The following is an 18,431-nucleotide window of genomic DNA, read 5'->3' as shown; positions in this document are numbered from 1 at the left end:
CTTTTATCTTGAAGAAAACATGAACAACACCATATAGGTTAGGTCAGAACTGGTGAGGCAAAGGAGACTCTGAACGTTGCACAGAAATAAAATCAGACTCCCCTGAGTTCTTTTAGAATCACATGCCCTCTTCTGTCATTTAACAGTAGCAGAGGTTATTTTTTTAGAAAGGGAAGACCGCAGTGAATCACACTTTGGCCACACAATGAGACAAGTGCAGCAGCAGCTGACCTAAACTACTATCTTGAAAGAACACTTCTAGACAAGCAGATAAAACCTGTGCAGGTAGAATGGTGAAAAGGAACAGGAAGAAAGACACTTTTTGAAAGGCTACAAAGAGATAGAGGAAGTGTATAGAAAGGTGATGGAGAGCAGAGGGGGGGAGATGGGCAGCAGGATAGGCTGGTGCATTGGTGGGGGGTCCATTGCTGCTGAAAGAGCCGACCAACCCAAGAAAACAGTAGGAAATTGGTGAATAAGTAAAAAAAAAAAAAAAAAAAGCTGTTTCCACATCCATTTTTTTAGTTTTTTCTCTGGTCTGATTCAGTTAATGAAATACAAACCTGCCATGTTTTTCCATTGGTTCAGTTTCTTTTCATGCATGGAAAATCAAAGCAAACTAGAATGAATCACTAAAATGTTAATGTTCACTCTGCTCGATGGTGGTCAGTAGTGTCTGGAACAGGAGCAAAAGATCTATGTTTTGTTGTATGTTTCTGGACTGGGTTATATCTGTGAGAGAAACTATGCAATTTAACACGGTACAACGGCAGAGTTGGCATTTGTTCATAACCTTGGTAATTATTTTGGAAATATACCAGGCAAAACTATAGCACCAGAATACCAAATGTAATTCAAGGACTTGTCCTGAAAATATGATTCTGCTTGACACATCGCAAAGAAGAGGTGTTGCCCCTGATGACTCATGAAGCATCGCGTTAGTTCATGCAGGACACGGAGTCATGTGCTCAGCTGTCAGCTACTGATAGGTAACGGGTGCTCGTCAGCCACCCACCAATCACAGCCCAGCGGTCCCTTTAAATACGACCTCATCCTCACTGATCCCTGCTCAGCTACACTGCCACCCACGCCTGCTGCCTGCAACTTGCCTCCACCTTTTAGCACAGAGTCCAAACACGGTCGTGGTAAACGATATTCATCCTAAACTAAGGCACATTGCCTGCTACGCCCAACAGGGGGTTCTGCGCATGTTCCATGTTTTATCTTAGCACGCTGCTCGGGTAATCCAGGGAACATCCAAAGAATGGAGCCTTCAGCGCCAATCATAACGGTGTCCCCATTTGCAACAAATGAGTAAATCATGACATAGTGTTCCTGACTGAAAGGAGCTTATGGTGAGGATGTAGAATGACATGCGTACAATACGCAGTACAGTCACAGCACAGTGACTGTGTGTGAGGTGGGATATTTAGTTTGAATCCAGCTGGCATGTGCAACACATTGATAAGAGTGTCTTTATATTCCTCTTCATCTTGTACAGGAGGATCTGGAGTCACCCACACATTAGTATCATCTGGACGGAAAGGAAGAGGGGAAGATGCACACTGATGCCCGAGTGGGATCGTTTACAAAGTTCAGAGGACCCTGCCTGTAGAGCTCTGAGTTGCAGTCTGACTTTAGACACGTGATGCTCCATCACCACCAAGTAAGTTGTTGCAACAATAAATGTATTTGTAAACCCCCCCCCCTACATCAAAAACAATCTGCAGTGCATGGTATGTTTAACAAATGACAATTCCAAGTTTCTAGTACAATTTATGATACACACAATGACCCTAATGCACCAGCAGACTTCTTCTTCTGAAATGGACAAGGTTCGGTCATTCAACAGGGGAGGTAGATGATAATAATAGGTTTGAGGATATAAATGTTAGAAAACATGTTATAGTACACGATGGTCATGTTTTTGCACTCTCATCGCTTCATGATTGAGGCTGGGACAACAGACTATTACCAAGATGATCAGACACATTTGGGGGAATAGATGAGCTAATCATCCTGGGTGACTTGGCCTTTCCATTACTCCCCTGGCTTATAAAGCTGTGTCCTGATTACAGACCTGTAACAGCAACACATCTTGATGGAACGAGCGGCTGAGTCAGGCACTGATGATTGCAGAGAGAAGCTTTAGATGCCTCAAAGGGCGATGGAAGTGTCTCCTTGTCAGCCACATAATCTCTGCCTACTTTATTGCATAACTTCTGTAAGATGATGTTTAATTCAATGAGAAAACAGAGAAATAGAAGTTGATTAAGTGGTGAACGGTGGCAAATTTGGGTAGGTGTGAGAAAAGAGAGGTGATGAGTGCTGTGCTTTCTCAAGGACATAGCTCGGTAGTGTAACCGTTACCAAACAAATAGTGCCACACAATTTTATTCTATCTGCTGTTTTGCCTGAAGCCAGCTAGACATTTTAATGCAATAGAAAATTGCATGTAGAGTATGTGCAGCAAAAGTTAAGCCACATATAGATTCTACTGCTGATTTGTGAATACAGAAGATAATTCCTCACAGTCGCAGAAAGTGTATTTCTGATGTCGCTGTGTTTGTCTCTGAGTGGAGCCGAAGTGTCTTGATTACCCCCCGGAGGCTGGCTGCAATGTAGCTTATACATTCCGCCTCCTCCATTATAGTGGATGTGACAAAGAACAAACTGAAAGTCAAAGTACACATCACACACATTTTTCTTTCAGAAGAATCCATCATTTTAAGATTTTGAAAAGTGATGTTTTCAATCAAGCATGTATCACCTTTTCCTTACAACCACTGCATGGTTATTTCTTTTTTGCTGTGTTTGCAGATGCTGGTTCATCATTGATCACGTTTTTAGGCTGAAGACCCAACACTGTTGAGTGTCATGTAGTGTAAGATCCAACAAGTATGTTGCCATGTGAGAGATAGTTTGACAGGGCATAGTTGTAGGCTTTATTCCTTAGGCCGTCATAGGTGATGTGGTTGCTGTGGGACAGCAGAGGCAGACTCCGCTGTAGCTGCATGAATCCAGTGTGGTGATTGTGGTTGATGTTATTGCCCAGGACAAAAAGTAGTGCCCACTAGGTGCTTTTTGACGATTCTCAGCATCAGCTACATACATTTCCTTTCTCTTCCTTCTCTGAGTCAAATTTATAAAGTATTTCTGATCCTGATTCTGATATGTCTGTAACCCACTCAGCTTGTTTTGCCCGCAATCCCAGCTTGTTCTTGCTTATTCCCTGTGGAGCACTGATGAATATTTTGCTCTTCATAATTGGATGCATTGTTGTAAGATTGTTCTGCACATAAAAACTGATAACAGCAACATTTATATACCACCTAACCTATGTAAAGGCAGTATTCATGTTTATATTAATTGACTATGCTAAATTTCAACCTGATGTACAACTTGATATTCAGGACAAGATAAGGAAGCACCTCCATGACTTTTCTAAAAAGATAAAGAAGATATAGCCTTCGGAAATCTGCATCTATAAGCCTCTTGATTATCTGCAGTTGCCATAGCTACCTTGCCTGGTTCATATACTGGCCTATGATAAAAATGCATTAACACTTAATTTTGTATTTGCATAATAATAATGGTTGACATTAAGCTTTGTACATCGAAAATGCACTCACACCATCTCAAATGTTTATGTACTTATGCCTTTCATCCAAGTGCAATGTTACCTGATCAAATATCTTCCCCTTTTAGCAATTGACACTGAAGTGTTTGTCGGAGCTGACAAAAGTAATCATCGAAGGCAGCTCACGTAGTCCAAGTTAGACCTTTGTTTCTTCTCTGCCTGCTGCAATTACACAGACTGTGATCTTGTGTATTCTGCTGCATCTGAGAATGTAAAGCACACTTAGCTAAAAGCGCCGCTCAACCAGAATTTACAGTGGTAGATGACCATACCACAAATTAACTAATCCACAGTATATTTGGGACCAAATTGAGACCACGTAGGTGTGACTGTTTTGGTTCTCGTCCCAGTGAAACAAGTGAGTTCACACCTTCAACAAGTGAGAAAAGGCAAATTTACTTACTTAATTTAGACCAATTCAAAGTTGATTTAGATTTTTATTTAAGGGATGATGATGTAAAGGCTTGCTTAGGTCTTCCAGTCAGGTTTGCAAAAAACATCTTTTTGTGGAAGCTTTCCCATTGAAAAGCATTGTACATTTATCAGGAGGGTTCGACTGCTGCAGAATAGGAAAAACACAAATGTCCTGGAAAGCATAAAGTATTGACACTGCAGTTAAATGCATGGGAACCTGTGCAGACAGCCTGCAGTCTTTCTGGAACATAGTGCTAGTGCTGGCTGCAGGTCAGGGTTGGTTGAAGTTAGTTATCCTCAAAATGAAAGGACACAGTCAATATACAGAGAGATGATGTGAATATGAAAATGTATCAGACATATTCTCAGAATTTAACAGGATGCCTTTCTAGCTCTGAGAAATATTAAGGGTTCTGACATGAACATACTAAGGAGAAATTATGTAATTCAAATGAATTGAGATTAATTTATGAGCACTTTTTTTTTTCATTTTTAAGAAAAGTAGCTTTGTCTGGAGGTAGGCGATGGAGTTTCCATGGTTCATATTGGCTTGTTGAGTCAACTATCACTGGTAGAAGGAAACATGGTTGAACATCCACTGAACCAAGATCAGTTTCATGATGTGCAATCATGTCCGGTCCCGATGGGTCCCATCAGGTTGAGTATTCACAGATGCTCAGCTGAGGGTTAACCTGCAGTCCTGAGTTTCCAGTGATGTGCTGCTCCAGCTCAGATAACTGTGCACCGTCCTTTCCTTTTCCCTTCAGCCTCTCTTCTGTGTTTGATCTCAAATCTGAGATCAAACCATTTTTTTACTTCAATTATGTGACTCTGGTGAATGAGGCCCAGTTTTAAGATTCTGCAATCTTCTTATCTTTGGACTTCGGTTTTGTATACGTTGTTGTTTGGACTTTTTTTGTATTTATAGAATTTGGCCTCGTTATCTTCGATTTAATTGCACTTAAAGTTTTGACAGATCTCAGATGTGGGCATTTCTTCACAGACATGCAAACAGTCCAGGTCACACAGCAACGTGAAACTAGTCAGAAGCATTCACAGGCGTAACTGCCAGCACCGACCAATCAGAGCAGCCTTATATACTCCACACATAAACATTAAAAACCTGACAAAACAAATACTAGCATTACATAAAAGTATCAGTTCAATAAATCCTAAATGCCACACAAAGCTAACAAACAAACCCTATGTATTTCACCCACCCCTATACCTTTCCTGCATGGTAGTACCCTCCCAGAACCATAAAAGAGTGCTCGTTTCCCCGGGGACTCTTTTGATTGCGCACCCAGGAAGCTGGAGACAGGGGAGCACAGGTGGGTAAAACATACATAGGAGTGTTTGTTATATTTGTATGCTATTATTCTTAAGAATTACATGCATGGATGTAGTATAGTAGGCTATATCTGACCACAGAACTGTCGGTCTGCACCAATCCCACCACCCGGTGTGTGGAACAGGTACATTACATAACCAACACAATCATTCTGAAAACATCACACATGTTTTTAATGCATTCATTGGTTGTCCTCTTTCTTTTTGTGCAAATTTTGCATTCTGAAACACAGAAATGTAACCGAGACCGAGAGGATCTCCATTACAACGCACTGTGTGTGTGTTTGTATGAATGCATGTGTAAGTTTATGGATGAATCGCAAAACTGTACTGTAAACCAACTAGAACAGCACAGTTTAAATTAACATTTAAAGTAATTGCTTATTGCTTTATTTTGCATGTTTGCTAATTTTATCGACACTGCGTTTTACAAGGTTCTGCTGGCTTTAAATGCCTCTTTTATCTGGAAATCCACTATGTATTCACAGCAGAGTTCCGTTTCCTGGAAACATATAATGCATTTATGCAAGAGAGACCCATGTGTCCATTACAACACAAAGCAGAGTGAGACCCACGTCAATAACGAGACCTTTGAACACTATTAGCATAATATGATGCATGGACAGTACCTATAGCTGTGTGTAGTGGAGGGTGACAGCAGCCAGGTATTCTCCATCAGCTCGGGTGGGTGGGGGTCCATCGGGCAGGTCGGCTGTGATGAGCCTGCTTCTGTGGTCCCACACCTGAACCACACAGGTCAGATTATAGTGCCTGTTAAGGCCACCATGAATTTCCTTTCCTGAAACAACAAAAAAGATGTCAACAGGTTTACTGCTATTTACTGTTGAAAGACCTTGGAGCCACATTACCAGAAACTCACGCCTTTGTATGAGTTTTTATCATTTTCCTGTGTTTTTCAGCAATTATGCACTATTGTATGGCTGCGTGGGAAGGCACTGAAAAAATGCCCACGAACAGAGAAAGACATGTTCAACACATTTATATTTGTGCAGCAAGATTGAGATCACTCACACGGTGACTACCTTCCTTCAACAGCATCTTCTGTCATAGACGTCAAAGACTCCAGGCAACCAGACACTAAGACTGAACAATCTGAAGTCAGACTCAACAAAAAACAACACAACTTGCAGTATGCCAGTCCTGTAGCTTGCATCCGAAATGTAGCCTCATTGTGGCCCTGGCAACAATTTTTCAGAAAGATGTTTTAGGTCTCGCAAAACAACAAACAGGTGAATACATTACTTAAACCACATCCAGATAGTCAACTCTGTTTCTCATGAGAAGAGTGGGACAAGGTGTAAGCTCGTCCTCATCACTTCTTGCTCAATCTGTAAATCGGGTCGGTCCGGACCAAGCTCCTTTATCCTGTTTTTCTTGCTGGGGTGTTTTTGTATCGAAATTACTGAATTATCTTTCGCTGTCTCAGTGACGTTGGATGTACCTGAGACGGCGTCGAGGGGTCAACCAACCACAAAAAAAACGGAAATCAATACCTATTGGCTGTAAATACAAGTGGGAGTGTCCAGGCGCAGAATGCTGTGGTGCCCTGCACCCGGAAGTAACTGTTTAGACAGAAATGAACCAAATACAATTTGAAAACAACTTGTTGAATGCTCACAGACACTCAAGGTCTACCAGGAGCATTGTATGAGTAAACTATAACTATACAATTAAATATGTTTAACATTTTAATACAGGCTTTTTTATCGCAGTATGTCGGAGGGGGCGGCACCCAAGTGTCCTGTATTAACCAGCCGTCACTGCTCATAACATTGATGACCTCAGTGCTACGTCCAAGGGGTCCAGCAGCAGTTTTCATAAGTTTTATCCAGTCTTGGAGCAGCATACCCAGCCAATCAGAATCCTTATAATTTATATTTGATATACTATATAATGCTGTATATGCCTGATATATATGCTGGATATGTTTACTGTCAAAATAGAGACCGACCAGCATATCTGAGTTAGCAGTAGTAATGTTCGGGCTGATCAGCGTTAAGTATTTAGCAGATTGTCAATCTGCTTTAGAACTCGTTCTGCCATCTGATGGGAGTTGACTGCCTTACTACAGGAGAGTGAATCTACTCTCCCTCAATTATTCATCTTAATGATGTACAAGCATTACACTGATGTTCTTGCATGCTTCATTTATACATATTCAGAAAGTCTGCTGGAGGCTGCTCTGCTAATGTTGATGTCCAATATAGAGAATATTTTATATCTCAGCTCATGCACGCTGCCTTGGTTTGGTGCTTGAGCATGTTCACTTTTGCAGAGTAGCCATGACATGGAGACAAAACCTTTTTTTTAAAACCTTTTCAGGTTTTTACTGAAAAGGTTCATATCATGTTTGTGTCCCATATCTGCAGTTTTTATACAAACACATAATAAACTGTACTTACTCTAATCACTGTTAGAAACTGAAGTACTTTTCTCCACAAGTGACATTTAGAAATTGATTATTATTCTAAACTGATAAATGACCGGAGAATCTTTCACAACCCTCAGAATTCTTACAATTCTTGCAAACAAAACTAAATCAAATGAATTAAGTTACATTTGTATTTACCCTTCTTTCACGGCCAATAAGAAATATAGAGGTACCATATTATTTAGCAGACTGTATACTGATTATTCTGCTTTATTGCTTTTTAAACAACATCTTTCTCTCTGCTAGTCAAATTCTCTATGGCTGCGACAACCTGATTTCTCCACATTTACTAATGAAGGTTTATCTTTTTCATTCTCTTATTTTATGTCTATACAGCTCCCGCTCTATCTTTCTCTCTAGCTCTCTCTCTCTGTGCGTGAGAGAGAGTTTGGAGAGATGCATATTCATCCATGCATTGTGGATTCTGGCAGGCGCAGGGAGAAAAAGAAGATGGAGAGACAGAATTGGGCCAGTGAGTGGCAGAGCTCCCTGCAGCCTCATTCAGAGTGCTGGATGTCTGAGGAGGTACTGGAAGCCCCTGGGCAAATACTGACATCACTGGATCGGCTTTCTCATGTCTGGGAAGACAGCCCTATGTAAATATTACATCCATACCCACACACATGCTCACAAATATGACTGCACTCACACTGTGAAGACTGAGTAAAGCTATTAACTGCTGTGACATGAACTATCACCTTCAGTTACTAATCAGGAAAGGCACATGAGCAGTGTCTGACGAAGCTTTAATAGAGAGGTTCCTGTATCATTCTCCATGGGTCTTATTACCTCCACCAAGGAGGTCATGTCTCCACGAGGCTGCTTGTCTTGTGATTTAGAGGAGGAATGTTGCCTGGGCCTCGAAAGGAAGAAATAATGCATTACATTTTGCCATGGAGGCCGATTAAGTGCCAGATCTGGGATTTACGTAATTTTCTTTAGCTATGTTTTATTACAAATAAATAATTTATGTTATCAGAACACTTAATGTTTGTTTTCTTTTATGTTTACTGTATTGTCCAGCAGTGGTCAAGGTATGAACTCTACTCATTGCCATTCTTGTTGTATCTGTATTTTTTTCAGTTTCGCAAGCTTAGTTTTTTATTTCCATTGATCATCACAGAGTCTCCCCATGTTGTTCTGAACCACAGTGATGGCATAGGATTGTAAAAGCATCAAGACCAGCAGGGAAACCTCCTGGGAATGAAATAAGCTTTGTGAAGTTAAACTGCAGCTCCGATTGTTGTTGTGGAGTTCTTTAGTTTGGTTTGGAGTTCTATTTTTAGTGATATGAAAAGCTCTGAATAGCAACATATTTTAAATGATAGATAAAAATAGCTATTTCTCTTTATTTATTAGTTCATTGTACTTTTTTTTATCAACATCCTGTATGACTCAATGTTTCCAGGGATCTGATTAGTCATCTGTTGGCAAGTTTTGATGCAGGTTAGCCATGCATCATGTCACAGTTACCACAGTGATCTATCCTGGTTAAGAGTGAGCCAACTTTTCGATACAGGAAAATTAAAGTTAACGGTGAATGGCAAAATAATTCCGTAAACTTTCAATTCCTCCCAATTTAAAGTTGCTATATGCAAGCCAGTGTCCTACCGGGAGTGGATGGTGGTGATGGTTACTTGCCAAGAGCTTCAGCCAGTCTTGCATTTGCAAGACAAGAATATATAATACCCCCTCTGAGCAGCGCTTCTTCTTTTCCTCACTAGAGGCTACAGTGACTCTTTATCAGAAAGTAGCAAGACAGACCTACCGGACCAGGGCTCGTTAGCATTCTAATTTCGAGAAAGAATGGAAATAATTTGGATGGGAGCAAAACAAAAGCAAACACTGGCATTGTTTTCCACCTCAGGAGACAGACCTTGGCGAGTAAAGGACTGAAGTAGCCTACGATGCTCAACTCGCATTGTTTCTGATGATCTGTTTGTAAATGCAAATTATGGCTGTGTAGCAACAGAAAATCTAACAAATAGAACATTTTAAAGACCTGTTTCCTGATTAAACTGTGACTCATTACAGTTCACTGTTACAGTCAGTTCTGTAGTTATGAGTGCTTACTTTGAGGTTGACCTCCAAATAATGGGTTTTTTAATATCCGGTTGACCGGCTGACCGTCTGACTGCTTGGGTTTCCTGACTCAGTAGACGTTGATGCAATGTCAACCTGGTCCCAGATTCTATTCTTTTGAGTGTAATCTTATCTGATAGCTATGGTTCCTGCCGTGGTCACACATTACCATTTGCTATTTTTGATTGGTTGCAGATCTCAAGAGAACAGAGCCCACTTTATATGAGGCTGCCAGAGGGCAGGCGCCAGGGAAGAGTGCAAGCTAGTGGGGATGAGAGGGGCTCCAGCTCCAGATGAATGTGAAGAGCAACTTTTTGTCAAGAGTGTGATGGAAAATAAATGTCAAGAGCTCATCCCTGAAGTATTTGGGTTTAGTTTCTCTCCGTGTCTGTTGGTTAACTTGAACGGATTGAAACAAATGCCAAACTCGGTGAATGGTTATCATGAGAAGAGCACTGCAGGGAACAAGAGGCATGATGGGAGCAACATAGTCATGTTCAGAGGTTTATACAGCCTGCATCTTTTCTTTATCTTGTAAATTGAAACCAAGGCCTCCATATGTAGTGGTAGCTGAGAGTAGCTAACAGTACAGCTGTATTCTACACAGGATTGTTTTTAGACTGCTTCCTTTGGTACCAGGGTTGTGGACACCCAGGGGTGGACAAGCTCGAGCAACCTATGATTTGTTTGGATGTTTGTTTCAGGGAGTGATGAGGTGTTGGTGAACATTTCAATCCTTGGATCCAAAGGGACAAAGACAAAACGACTATTTCAATGTGGAATGCCTGTTTTAAATTTTAATTAACTGTTTAAATTCTAGGGATTATGGCTGGATTACTTTTTTGAGGGGGTTTGATCAACAGGGTGATTCACCTCACCTAGTCTGGTTGCAGAGGGTGGCATGCAGCCAGTCTCCCTCTCCCCATGGCCTCCACAACATTTGGTTACTGCTGTAATTAGATTTTTTTATTAACACCTTTTCATGTCTTTAAATAAACGTATTTTTAGTTTAAACTAATTTGTCCAGTCTTGAGCCGGGTTGTGACAGGCACCCAGTAAATGTGTCTTATGTGTTTACATAGAGATGTAAGACAGCCAACCTGAACCCTCAACTAGCAACTACCTGTATCCCTGGGTAATATGGGTGTAGGTGTGTTTAACCTGTACCGTGTTTATGACTTCTGCTGCATGTCTTAGGCCGCATTCAGACTGAATGCTTGAACAGACACAGGCATCCTACTAAGTTAAATAAGGCCTGTCCCACGGTGCAGTGGGGATGCCAACACAGAGCGTGTTCCAGCAAAAAGGTTGAACTTGAATCAACTTTTGCCAGAGAGTAAAATCGTCTGGAAAGCTGCTGTTTTGGCAAATTGGTTACACATACTTAGTCGTTGTTGGTAGATTTCTAAAATAAGCACAGTATTTCTACTGTTTACCTCCCGTTCAGCTCAACTAAAGATAAAACAAATGTGCTGCTGTAAAAACTTCACAGGGATGTAAAATCACGTCAAACTATTTTTAAAATCCTGACTTACAGGATTGAATGTAGCACCTGCATCTATAAAAACACAGTGGCTAATTCAGCCTGAGCTAATGGACATTATGGTGTTGTTATTAGTGCTTGCAATATATCCCAGTGACTGTTTTTGAGGAAGGTACAGAATACCATTTTGTAGTTTAGGAAATTGCTTAACAACGACACAAATTGAACTATGTATTACCAAAGTCCACAACAATCAAATACGAGGGAAGAAATTAAATTGTTGTGTACTGCCACTCAGATACTATACCTTATACATACAGTACATCTTCAATTTTCCAATAGCACTCAACAAAATGTGTGTGGCATGTAGCCTACCCATACTGCACCATCGCTCTTTCTGTATCTGTGGCTGGCTTGTTCAGTCACACATGGCCACATATCTAATTTCACATTACAAGTAACAGCACAGAAAATTCAATTTGTTTTTGTTTCCCTGCCATTTAGTGCAATTTCCATAAAATGAGAGTGGCTGACATCCAAAATCAATGCCTGTTTCCAAACCCCCAAGACTAATGGGGTAGATAGCAAAAACCACAAGTTAATTGCTCAGGAATGTCCTTGAAAATTGTGTGTCAGCCTCTCTCTTTCTCTCTCTCTCTTTCTCTCTCTCTCTCTCGCTCTCTCTCTCTGTGTGTGTGTGTGTCCGTGTGAATGCATGTGTCCTTAACCCTCTATCTGTTTACACTGTCCTCTTGACTGCTTGTTGACGAATAATTTCATGCAGGCTTTGTAATGACATGGATCTGGAATTTTAGTTGTCTTTCTTAACTGAGCCCAAACTGGGACCTGGGTATTCCAGTATACATATTTTCATAGACTTTTCTCCCACAAAACAAAATAAGACAAAGTACTTAATGTGTCTAATCAACAAAAAACCTGATCCACTAGTCACCAATGTCCTGTCTTTCTTGCTCAAGGTTGTGACCCAATGACACTATAGATTGACCGAATATGGTGTCTTTGAAATTGAGAAAGTCAATTTATTTGCCATGTTTGAATTATTTGCCTATTGTTATTTGTGTTGGTTGTGTTAGGATGTTCATGGTGGGTATCACATTCAACACAGATCCAAAAACAAATCGTGTAGTACACCATCAACCTACTTGAGTTCTCTGAAGAATTTATTTCTGTCAGTGACTGAATTTAGGAAGAACTCGATTTGTTTGCTAAACTGTGCTCATGGGGTAACACCTTGATATTCAGCTCAAATGAACAACAAAGATGAGGAATCAGTACTGGAGATGCCTTCAGTGTACAGTATTTAAAGTATTGTTTGGGAGTGTGGTGGTTGCAATCGACACTAGACACATTGCTTTGTGTTAAACTGTGCGGTCTGTGCTGTGAGACGGCCTACATTTGGACTGCTGATGATGTTTAGCAAGAAGGCTTAACCCTAGAAGCTGTAACTCATGTAACTATTAGGCAGAAAATGACAATTAGGCCAAATTTCAACATGCAAAGACACAGATTCCTCCAGTTAGATGTAGGCCACAGTGCTCCTGGGAACCTTCAATGCGTCAGAACATTTAAAGTTTGTGCCACGGCACAATTCTGTCTCTAATCTCCGCAAGCACTACATTCAACCTCATGATTGGTTTTTACTTGAATAAGCATTGCCAGCTCTTCCAAATGATGTCCAATCAACTGGATTGACCACAGGGGGAGTCCAGTCAACCAATCAAATTCAATTTGTAAAGCCCATATTCACAAATAATACGTTGTCTCGTAGGGAGGAACGAGATGTGACATTCTCTGACCTTAACCCTCAACAAAAGTAAGGGAGAAAACTACCAACATCCATCAATCAATCAAAAAGCCTTTAGAAACATAAAATAAACCTCAGAGACTAAGGGATTACATGTGTAGCACAGCACTTTAACACAAATACAATATTCACAACATTCATGAGAAAAGACTGTGTCTAATATAGATGGAGAGGTGGATCATCTCAAAAATGGTCTAGAGTAATAGGCACCTGAGCTGAATAAATAAATACATTTTATAATTAGAGTTTGGATATTCATGTCAATAATTCCTCACTCTGTTTGATTTATCAGTAAGGGCTTTTGAGTGTAGATTGATGTGGGAAACGTGATTTTAAACACTGCAGCATAACGCTGCGACATAACATGTGATGCTGGTTTGAATACTGCCTGAATGTACATGTGGTGATATGTGTGCTGACAGCTCATCAATGGATCAACCTCTAGTGCTACAGAGCAGCAGAACTGTGCCAAAAGATGGCTCTTGACTGAGTTTGAGCGTAAAATCTTGAGCTTTCAATAAAAAGCTGATCCTTTCAATATTAAAACTTACATTTCAAACTGTATATTTATATGGTATGTTTCTTATGGCCAAGTGCCAATGTGCCTTTGTTTCTACAGTAAATATAACAAATGAACAACCATGTCATGTTAACATTTAACAAACAATATTTAGCTGCACTTTTTTTCCCTAGGTGTTTCAGTGAAACACAGATGCAAATCTGTGTGAATTTGCCTGGTTAACTGGTCCTTGTTCCAAACTAATAACATTTTTTGTTATATTACAATTGGATATACTCTCATGTTTTAAACCAGCACAACACAACTACTGCAGACTCTCACTGTACAATACAACTTGTAAAACCCGACAGCTGCCATCGGCTGCAAATGCCCACTACACACTATGTAAAACAATTGGCAATTTGTATGGAGCCTCCACAGTAAGAAGTAAATAATGTAAATAACCCTGAGGGTTTTGCCCAAGGACTTAACATGATTGGGGGAAGCAGGGGATGGAACCACCAACCTTTTGATCAACAACCAACACTACCTCTTGACCAATGGCCACCTGCAAGATGGACATTTATCGCGTATGCTTAACACTACTATAAAAACCCGACACTGCAATACTACACTACAAACAGGTTATCCTCTAGAAAGTTTGTTAGTATGTCCCAAGGTCTTTGCAGCTCGTCTTTGTCATGAATGTGCTTATTCGTATTTTTAGTGGACTACTCACTCTGGGTCTGGATTAAGATGATGCCCTGAGTGAATCTTAAATATTTAGAATTCTTGTCCATGCAGGATCATCTTGATGTGCTTTAGTGACTGGCAAAAAATGTGTTTTCCTGCAGATTTATTTGGGTGTGACAATGACAATATGGGATCAAGCTGGATCAGGGGCCTGATTTTTAAAACTGTACAAAGGATGCATATGTGGTTGTGTTTGCACAAATGCCTAAAATGTGCAGTGCATAAAGTAATCAGATTAATAAAACTGTGTGCTTGCATGCCCACATCCAACCATAAATGGTCAGTACAAGGTACATCATTGGTGTTGATGCATGGAAGTGACCCTGCTGAGAGGGGCTTCTTTATATTAGGGTTTCTGTTTGTGCGAGAGCTGTCACTGGCTTTATTTCCAGTTTTTACACAATTCACTTGAGCGGTAGGTGAAGATGTGCTTGGTGAGTTGGCTGTAGAAGGCGGGTGTGTGGTAGCATGGTGTCTCAGTGCCTGACCTCACTTTCACGTTCAATGAGGCATTTTTACCAAAAACTATATAAAGACTAACGATGTACTTGATACAAACGTATTATTCTTTTTATTTAAAACTTTTCTCAATGTTTTGCAGTTCATCGTTATTTGATCATACAGTAATTTGGATTTCTGCATGACCAATGATGATAATTTAGCTGATGTGGAGTTGAAAGACTTTCCTAAAACCTGCCACCTGCAATATCCTGGCATCACCCTCACATTTCATTAGATGCTATGGCACCACAACTTACCACGAGTGTCAGCAGCATACATACCTGTATTCTCCTCTCGGGGGGGTGAGGGATGAGATTGTAGGGCAATGCTGGTGAAATATTGAGCAGAATTTGACTTGGGTCATATCTTTTACGATGGAAATGTGCTTATAGAAGAGTTATGGCTCACTTAAAGCACAAATAACACCGCTGGTTTGAATGTTTATGATCAAACGGATCCTTAAGTAATGGGGTATATCAAATGAAATTAAATTTGAGTCATTCTGATGCCTCACAGGCGGGCCTCATTTTACAAATAATGATGCCTCTTGTATTTCATTTGTACAATCTAGCTTCAGTTCACCAGCTCATGATCTGTGTGACCGATGTCCATATGTTTGAGTCAGAATTTCCATACAGGTGCACACATTCTCCTGATAAACTTGTTTTTATAGATCCCAATGTTTCTGTGGAAAATGGCATTCAGTAAAATTTTAGAAGCAAGTCATAGAGCTGTTCTTTGGGGCTTAAAGATTGCAAACAAAATGTATATATTTGTCAAAAATAATTATTGTCACCTCCTCCAAGGAGGTCTGTGTTTGTTTATTTATCAGCAGGAACACACAAAAAGTGTTTAACTTATTTGTGTCCGCTGAATTTTGGTGCAGATCTGGTGTGAGGGCTGGATCCAAGAGGTTTTAAGTCACAAGAATGGGCTTTTTCAACATTTTTGTCAGTTTCTCATTGAATAATGTATAAATCCTGATGCAATGGAAGCCTCATTTAGTTGAGATCTACTAGGTTGTACAATTTGGGATGGATTATTATATTTTTCTATTGAAAGAAATAGACTGTGTAAGATTGTTAGGCTTGGTGGACATATGCAATTGAAAAACAGTAACAATCATTTAACAAAACCATCCAGGTGTGAGTTTAGACACAAGAGATCTTGGTAACATAAAAGTGCGTGTTTGGAAAATGGATGCAACCTTGATATCTGATGCCCTGAAATGACAACACAAGGCAGCTTGCAGAGTTAGAGCAGCAGTATCTGGGCACAGACACTGTGAACAGATTGCCGTACACATGCTATTGATTGAACTCTGCGGGGCTCCAATAGTTCATTGCCTGCGGAGCGAGACACTCTCCCTGCCTCTTGTTTTCTATTGTCATCAGCCGGCTCGGCTCATCCCATACGGACAAACATGCTGAGGATGTAGGAAAATTAACAAGGCTGTCCCGTTTCAGAGATCTCAACAGATCATTGCTTTTATGAAATATACTGAGATTGGACAGAGAGAGAGGAGGCAGGAGGAGACAACAATCAAAAAAACAACATGCATTTTTCCTCCTGTCTGAATACACATGAGACTGTTACTCCTTCAGCTCTGCTTTATTTCTGATGAATGTATTTTTCTGTTGAGCTAAATACAAGTGAACCCATTTCAAGCCAGAATCTGGCAGGAGCTCTTTCAGTGTATTGCAACCGAAACACACTGGGAGTAGGCTTCATTTGCCAACTACAGACCTGTATGCAATCTCTGCTTTATTTCAAAAATCTAGCCAAAAATGCTGCAAACAATAGAATGTTTGAGGGGTTATTCAATCAGGATTTAGAAAGCATCATAGCATAAACAGCACTGGCAAAAGTTAGTAATGTTCCCCTAGTGGTCTTAAAGGACTGCTAGACCTAGTTTGTCAGGGAGCTCCACAAGGGTCTGTGCTTGGACGGACACTGTTTTTTGGGTTTCCACCAAGCAATTACATAAGGAATGAATGATGAAACTAATCAGTCAAACTTAAGTGATGTCTTCAAGATGTATTGACCTCGATTATTGGATTTGTTTTCTTTCTCCCTGTGTCTACAGTGGCCAGGAACGGACAAACCAAACACTGCAAGAGCTAGACAGCTAGAGAGGGCCTTTGGAGATTACCAATTGGAGGTTCTCATTGAGGCTTGAAAGGGGAGGTTGAGGTAAGTTGTTCTCAGTTGGTTATAAATATATCACCAAGTCCTACACACTAAAACTTTATGCTGCTGTATAGACAGAGAGTGCTGGGGGAAGTCCATGATGCATTCTCTCTCCATGTCCGTCTCAAATGCACTTTTATCACACTACTGAATGTCATTATCATGAGAGTGGAAGTAGATACAAATTTAGGTGAAGAAAATGCATATAAATTGAAAAAAATGTCTCTTAAACTGAAAATAGAGTTATGAATGATCAAGTAAATTGATGAATTCAAAGAAAAGTTGATTAAAACATTGGTTATGTGATGAAAACCACACTTTCATAATTTCCCTCGCCTACACTCATGATTTACACAAAACAAAATCGCCATTCATCATTTCAGGAAAGTGGAAGTAACAAAAAATATATATAGGGGGAAAATGGAGGGGATGAAAATGCTGAAGAAGTTATAGAGGAAGTGATGCAATGTGTGTCAACGGAAAAAGTGAGAGATAAATGGACAACTGATTTGATAAAGAGGAGGTGTTACACTCTGTCTATTGTTCATCGGTCACAACACTCTGCCGCAGCGAAGAAAAAACAATAACCTCCCACTCAGCTAACTGCTAAGTGGGGTGTTATTGCTGTGACATTGGCAGATATTTAGAGCCATTTCATTTAGTTTTTTTTTTTTGTTTTTTTTCATGCAAGATTTCCAATATATGGTGAGTTTATTACACTGCTGTGTCTTTGGAAATTTGCCGCCGCATTTTCAGATGTGTGAGAACCCACCTGCTGGGTTAAACTGGTGGTAATCTCAGCAGCTCCCTGTCCACCGCTGTTTAATGTGAACGGTCATTCCAGAGTAAAGTTTGCTTTCTCTGCAAGCCCTTTTGCAGTTTATTGCATAATAGTGTTTGCATCAAGTTTTGTCAACATGCTTGCTCTCGTTGAAAAAAAAAAAAAGAGAACCCTTTTTTTCTTAAATATTTATCTGTAAACGAAAACTGTGGTAAACCTCTTTCATATAGCTTTAAGTCACAACTCAGACTTGGATAGGTTGGAGAAGGAACATACCCTTTCAATTTAAAGGTTCAGTGTGTAAGATTTAGGTGAAAGGGATCTATTGGCAGATATTGAATATAAAATAATCCTGGTGATGTTTTCACAAGTGTGTTACATCTAAATTATACAACAGTTGTTTTTCTTTACCCTTTATGTTTAACTACTTTATATTTATATCGGGAGATTACAGTTGCCCT

The 18,431-nt window shown here is 40.1% G+C and overlaps 1 long non-coding RNA gene across 5 annotated transcripts in view; it reads left to right on the top strand.

Moving 5' to 3' along the window:
- LOC109638399 (uncharacterized) overlaps positions 1–18,431 on the top strand; it is a 42,801-nt gene that overhangs the window by 10,630 nt on the left and 13,740 nt on the right. For 3 of the 5 annotated variants that reach the window (XR_011239043.1, XR_002203324.2, XR_002203326.2), the window contains 3 exons: positions 1,502–1,666; positions 8,193–8,452; positions 17,086–17,192. This is a non-coding gene — a long non-coding RNA (uncharacterized lncRNA). Of the gene's footprint in view, positions 1–1,501; positions 1,667–8,192; positions 8,453–10,133; positions 10,604–10,642; positions 10,847–17,085; positions 17,193–18,431 lie in introns of those variants that run through there. The other 2 variants (XR_002203328.2, XR_002203327.2) reach the window with 2 other exon arrangements.

The sequence above is a fragment of the Paralichthys olivaceus genome, chromosome 17, assembly GCF_024713975.1.
Source record: "Paralichthys olivaceus isolate ysfri-2021 chromosome 17, ASM2471397v2, whole genome shotgun sequence".
NCBI lineage: Eukaryota > Metazoa > Chordata > Actinopteri > Pleuronectiformes > Paralichthyidae > Paralichthys > Paralichthys olivaceus.
This window is presented reverse-complemented; position numbering and strand designations above follow the sequence as displayed.